Source organism: Hevea brasiliensis, chromosome 1 (assembly GCF_030052815.1).
Source record: "Hevea brasiliensis isolate MT/VB/25A 57/8 chromosome 1, ASM3005281v1, whole genome shotgun sequence".
Taxonomy (NCBI): domain Eukaryota; kingdom Viridiplantae; phylum Streptophyta; class Magnoliopsida; order Malpighiales; family Euphorbiaceae; genus Hevea; species Hevea brasiliensis.
Genome location: NC_079493.1, coordinates 32,651,375 through 32,658,417, shown reverse-complemented (window position 1 = coordinate 32,658,417; position 7,043 = coordinate 32,651,375). Strand labels below are relative to the sequence as shown.

General features: G+C 36.8%; 1 non-coding gene across 1 annotated transcript; it reads right to left on the bottom strand.

Moving 5' to 3' along the window:
* Nucleotides 1–6,219: 6,219 nt before the first annotated feature.
* On the bottom strand, nucleotides 6,220–6,326 carry LOC131169866 (small nucleolar RNA R71). The gene has a single exon (XR_009140803.1). It is a non-coding gene; the product is annotated as a small nucleolar RNA R71 (small nucleolar RNA).
* Between the last annotated feature and the right edge of the window lie 717 nt (nucleotides 6,327–7,043).

The window sequence follows — 7,043 nt, the reverse complement described above, 5'->3', positions numbered from 1 at the left end:
TATGATCATATAGAAAGGAGAAAATAAACGTATGACTATTGTAACACGACTATTGGGTAAAATTTCATGGATAAATTTTTTTTAAGGGGGGAGAATTGTAACACCCCTATGTTCGGTAGTGCGTTCTACTATTCCGGTGATCAGTATCTATCCAGACAACTAGAATGCCTGGAACTACACTTAAATGTTAGTGAGAAGACATGAAATAATGAAATACAAAAGAAGAAAATATAAGAAAAATAAAAAAAAATAAGAGCAATGAAATGTAACTAAGTTAAACGAGCCAAAAATCGTAGCGATGGGTGACCACACCGGGAAGTTGCGGCGTGGACTATTGACTAGCCCTGGACAACGGAGAACCTTGGAAAATATTTTTAAGACTTAAATAAACATCTATTGGGGTATATTTGACTTAGAAAATGTCAAAGAAAAAATTAATTAATTAGTACCAATAAAACGAGAAATTGAGAAACCGACAAAAATCGGTGTTACCGAAAAATCAGGAGTACAAATAGAATAGAGGAATTTTGGTCAATTGACACTCCAAGTGAACTTTTGACCTCAATGTCCATTAAAAATAAGTGGTATTACACTTTGAAAATGTCATGAAAAATAAAAATAAGGTACATTATAGAAATAGTGGAAGAAATGAGGCAAATGTGCAAATTATAGAACTTTAAGTAATTAAATAATTATTTTATGGTTAGTGCTCCACTAACTCAGATTTTGGGACGCATATATAAGCCAATTTGGGACAGAAATGCTCATCTTCAACCTTGGAAACAAACCAGCCAAGAGAATCACCATGGAAATCCTCCATGGCCAAACCTCACTCCACCACCATGCACTCATGATTCAAGCCTCCTTTCCACTTGGTTTCTTCATTAAAGCTTATGCACACACCTTGGGTAGCATGTTGGAAGAAAAAAGAAGAGGATTTGATGAAGTTTTGGTGAAGCTCAAAAAAGGTTGGTGCTAGTTTTTCATTCCTTGCTTCATTAAAGTTTGTTTTAAGGTTGAGATGAGTTGAATGTTGAAGAAATTTGAAGGTTTTGATGAGTTATTGATGTGTACAATTTTTGGCAGCCATGGGAGCTCATGTTCTTTGAATTTTTCTTCTATTAAATTGATGGGAGTTAGTGTTGAAGGAGTTAAATTGAAGTGCTAGCCAATTAATTCCCATGTATGTGTAAGCAAGTATTGAATTTAGGGGTTTTGGAAAGAAATTTGGAGACCTTAGCAACCGCGCTTTGGCATTTTTGAAGTGCATGGATTGATGCTTGATTTCATGAATTAAATTGATGAATTATGGTAATTATGGTTTAAGGGCAGTATATGTGAAGTAGTGGTAGAATTGTATGTAGTAAAAATTAAGTGAATACATGTATATATTGTGTTGAATTTTATTTTGAGAATTAGGTGTATTGTGTGCATTGAGTGTAACGATCGGGCTCCAACCACTAGAGGAATTGTCCGCTTTGGCCATTAGCCTCACGATTTTGTCCCATAGGTGGAATGGAGAACTTCCTAGGAGGTCACCCATCCTAGGATTTCTCTCAAGCGAGCATGCTTAACCCTGGAGTTCTTCCAACTCTCCAGGCCATTCCACCAAAAGGCGCCTCTAGTGATTAGTTCCCCCATTTTATATATCATTACTTTTTGAACCCAAGGCCATCTCCATGCTTTGCCGATGTGGGATTTGCCTAAGGGACCTTTCTCCCCTCTCGACTCGGCCCTTGCTGAGGTTTGCCTCACCATCGCCCAAGAGGACATGCAAGGGGCTCTGATACCAATTGTAACGATCGGGCTCCAACCACTAGAGGAATTGTTCACTTTGGCCATAAGCCTCACGGTTTTGTCCCATAGGTGGAATGGAGAACTTCCCAGGAGGTCACCCATCCTAGGATTTCTCTCAAGCAAGCACGCTTAACCCTAGAGTTCTTCCAACTCTCTAGGCCATTCCACCAAAAAGCGCCTCTAGTGATCAGTTACCCCATTTTATATATCATTACTTTTTGAACCCAAGACCATCTCCGTGCTTTGCCGATGTGGGATTTGCCTAAGGGACCTTTTAGAACTACACTTAAAACAACTAGATAAGCCCTGAATACAAATAATTAGTAATTGCCAATCAGTTAAGTATAAATAATAAAAACAGAACATAAGAAGTTAAACGAGCCGAAAGTCATAGCGATGGGTGACCTTCTCGGAAAGGACTGCGAAGTCGATTTAAACTCAAACTTCGAACTGTAAAATATGACGCCGCAGTCCTTAGAACTATTGCGAACACAATAAAAAAGAGAAAATCATGGAAAAGAATTGTTAAGCCGGTCGAATAATTAGGTCAGAGATCCGGAAAAAATATTGAATTATTTGTAAATCGGGTCAAATCGGCGAGGGGCAATTTGGTCAATTGACCCCTAGAGCTAACTCCTGACCTGACTGTCAAATAAAATTTGAGAAAAGAAAATTTTTAGGATTAAGAATTTAACTAAAGAAATAATAGAAAAATAAAAGAAAAGAAAAGAAAATAGTTTTAAAATCCCTTGTAGGATACTTAATGAGTTATCGGTAGGTGAAGTTCAGTAGTTCCTTAGGTATTCTATAAGATCATGTCATGCCCTACAGAGGGGTGAGGTGTGACATGTTTTAGTGGTATCAAAGCCACTCACGTGTCCTCTTGTGCAATGGTGGGGCAAACCTCAGCGAGGACGCTAAGTCCCGAAAGGGGGGGAGAAAGGTCCCTTAAGCAAATCCCACATCGACAAAGCACAGAGATGGTCTTGGGTTCAAAAAGTAATGATATATAAAATGGGGGAACTAATCACTAGAGTCGCCTTTTAGTGGAATAGCCTGGAGAGTTAGAAGAACTCCAAGGTTAAGCGTCCTCACTTGAGAGAAATTTTAGGATGGGTGACCTCCTAGGAAGTTCTCCATTCCACCTATGGGACAAAACCGTAAGGCTTATGGCCAAAGCGGACAATTCTTCTAGTGGTTGGAGCCCGATTGTTACATTGACCACTTGAGTGTTCTGCCCAATATGCTTGCTGGAATTGTGTTTAGTATTTGTAGAAGTGCTATGAATGAATAATGAAGTCATTAGGAGGAAAAGGAATGTCAAATTGGAAGTGTAATTATCTTGTACAGGTTGTGTATGTTGGCAGCACCTAAATTAGGTCATAAGTGCAAAACTGTAAACCCAATTGGTATGAGGCCAATGGAGAGTGAAACTAAATACCAAATAGGCCAACTTTCATGTAGAAATTTCGCCAAAATTCTGCCTAGAAACTGACCTTAAAAATGACCAAATCTGGAATGGCAGCCTTGCAAACCCAGATTTTTGACCATATGAACAGTAGTCATTATGATGACCATAACTCACACAAAACAGGTCCAATTGACTTGAAATTTTTACCATGGATAGCTTAGACATAGAACTACAATTCTTATGAAGACACCAAAACCCAGAATGGCCAGAACCAAGTCAAATAGCTTGCACAATTTCGGATACCAAAACTGCCAGAACTAAATGTGACCTAAAATTGACCAAATTTTACACTAAAGGTGCAATCTGTCCAGCTTTAGTACATTGACCATATCTTGGTCTATACAACTCAGAATGACCTGAAATTTTGCCCAGAGTGCAATAAGACATAGAGCTATAATTTTTCTTCTTTGACCAGCAGCTAAAAACTAAGAGAAATAGGACTTTAAGCTAGACCAATCTAGCACACAAAAATTAAAAATTTGACATTAACATACAATCAAGCCTTGAAGTAAATTGGCAATAAATGCTAACTTGTGAGAATTGTAAATTGCACTAAATTGGCAACATATACCAACACTTGAGGACCATAAAATGTGACATATTGGTAACATTAAAATTATTTCACCTAGTGTACATTAAAGGTCAATATTATAGGTTGACTAATAAAAGGAGTAGTATCAAAAAAATTTAATTATGGAACCTTATAATTAGAAACAATTTAATTGAGTACTGAAACACTTTAAATTGTGTGTTTCAGTTGAAAAAGATATTGAAAAGCATAAGGAACATTGAGTCAAGGCCTAGAGGCGACTTAGATCAGGTATGTGCACAATACTTTTTATATTCACTGCTTTTACTAGAAAATTTATTTGGAGAAATGAGTTATGAATAGTTTTTTATTATTTTGGCTTTGGGAATATTATTTGGAAATTATTGTGTTGCCTACTTTGCAAATGGAAATTTTGAGATAAAATATGATTTGTGGTTTGTATGAAATATTTAAATATTGTGATTTGGAATTGTTTTGATTCACACTTGGCATGACAATTACTATGTTCCTCCTCCATTTATGGGGTGAGTATGACTATATTCCTCCCTCTTTGACTTGCCAGTCCGAGGTGAGTATGGATGAGCACTCATTATCTAGCTAGCTACCTCCCTCATTGATTTCGATTATTGGAGTGAGTATATCTTGTCGTGGTGTACAACACGGCATGTGTGAAAAATTTGTGTCATGACCTAAATTGTGTTATTGATTGGCAACACTATGTTATTCAATTATTTGATCAAATTTGTATTATATGAGCTTTGAAAATTGTGACATGAAATTGTGAATCATTTGAATTGTGAATTGTCAATAAATGTTTTATATACCGCATTTTAAATTGTTATTGTGCACCACTGAGTAAATTTTACTCAACGATAGCTTTTTCATTGCTATCGCAGGTAGACAGAGCAGCAGAGTAGGCTACTTGTGCCACACTTTTGGGATTTTACCGGGTATATTGAGTATACCACTTCCTTGTAAATATTATTATAATGTATGTGAACTGTATGTATATATTGTACTTGGTCTTGAGCAGTTATAAACTAAAGTTATAAATTATTTTGACCTGTAAAAATATTGTAATATATTTTTCTTATCTCAGCGTTTAGAACTACTAAAAATTTATATTTAACTGAGTTTGACAAATGTTGAGGAAATTGATTGTGTTGAGCCATACTGGAGTTTGGGATTGAACAAATATATTGGAAGTGCTTTTTACAGGTTTTTGAAGAACTGTTTTATTCAAAATACAGACGGCACTCTGCCGAAATTTTTACAGAAATTATTGATACTTCAGATTTGTTAATTGGTTCACTTCAGATAAAAAAAAGAATTTTACACCTGTTAAAAGTGCTCACCACTGTAAAAAGAAATAAGAAAAGGTTTAAAATCCCTTGTAGTGTATCTAATGAGTTATTAGTAGGCGAAGTTTAGTAATTAGGTATACTATGGGATCATGTTATGCCTTACGGAGGGGTAAGGTGTGACATAACATCCCTAGTAAGATTCAAGCGTGAAATCTTAATTTCGGAATTGTTTCAAATAAATTATTTTGTTTTAAGTTTACCATTCTAGTGTTTAAGGTTAACAAAATTCACTCTCTAAGTATTCGATAGCCTAGACAGTCAAAATTACTGTGTAGATTAGTACTTACTAATCAAATTCTTCGTGGGAATGATCTACTCATCACTTTATTACTTGTTAGCGATCCGTGCACTTGCGGGGTTGTAAAACCAATGAAATAAGTTTTTGGCGCTGTTGCCAGTGATTTTTGGCTTTAGTAATATCAAGCGATAGGCAATTTAGTTGATTTAGGCAATTATATTTATTATCTAATTTTATTTTACTAGTTGTATTTCTCTTCTTTTCTCTCAGGTTCCCGATCTGATATATGACCAGAACAATGCCAGAAGAAGAAATTTTGGACTGTGATCCGGAGATAGATAGAACTCTAAGAGCCATCAGGAGGGAAAGAAAACATCAAGAGCACAATCAAGGAGATCTTGAAATTCCAACCATGGCCGATAATAATGACAGACCAAGACTCTTGAAAGATTACGGAGCTCCATCTATCCAAGGATTTCAGCCCAGTGTCACTAGACCCACAGTGGAAGTCGACAACTTTGAATTAAAACTAGCATGGCTCCAAATGATTCAACAAACCCAGTTTGCAGGTTCACCAACAGAAGACCCACACTATCACCTCCAGTGCTTTCTTGCCCTATGTGACACATTCAATATGAATGGAGTGTCTAATCAAGTAATAAGACTTAGAGCATTCCCATTCTCCCTTCGGGATAGAGCAAGGAAGTGATTACTTTGTCAACTGGCTAGAACATTCACCACTTGAGAAAACCTCTCCCAAGCTTTTCTAGCAAGGTATTTTCCACCTGCAAAGACTGCAAAACTGAGGCTTGAGCTCAACACCTTTAGACAAAAGGAAGGAGAATCACTCTATGATGCATGGGAAAGATATAAAAACCTGCAGAGGGAATGTCCACACCATGGAATAGAGGATTGGCTATTAGTGCAAAATTTCTATAATGGGTTACTACCCTCTACAAGGAGCACAATTGATTCAGCTGCAAAAGGTGATCTAATGGAGAAAACAGTGACACAAGCACTTGAACTTCTAAAAAGGTTTGCATACCATAATTATGAGTGGTCAAATGAAAGAGGAAATGCAAGGAGAACTGCAGGGGTCCTAGAAGTAGACGCCCTAAGCATGATAAATGCTCAATTTGATCAGCTCACAAAAAGACTCGAAAGAATGCAAGCCAACGTAGTTAGTACAAATAGTCAACATGAAGACAGCTATGGAGGAGGATACATGAGTTCAGAACACAGCAATTTTAATGAACCCTCCACAGAACAGATGACCTATGTGAATAATGGAGGAAACTTCAAACCAGAGGCAGCCTAACAATCCATATTCAAATACTTATAACCTTAGATGGAGGAACCACCTAAATTTCTCATGGTCCAATCAGCAGAACCAGCCAATAAACAAGCAACAAGGGTACAAACCACCAGCATCCCATGGATTTCAGAACAGAGGTCAAAACTTTGCATAGCCATCACTACCTCTCTAACCTCAATAACTTGAACTGAAGATGACCATGGAAACCATGATGGAAGGATTCCTAGCAGCTCAACAACAATAAAATGAATTAATTAAATAGCTGAGTTCCAGAATGGACTAACTTGCTACTCATAACAAGATACTAG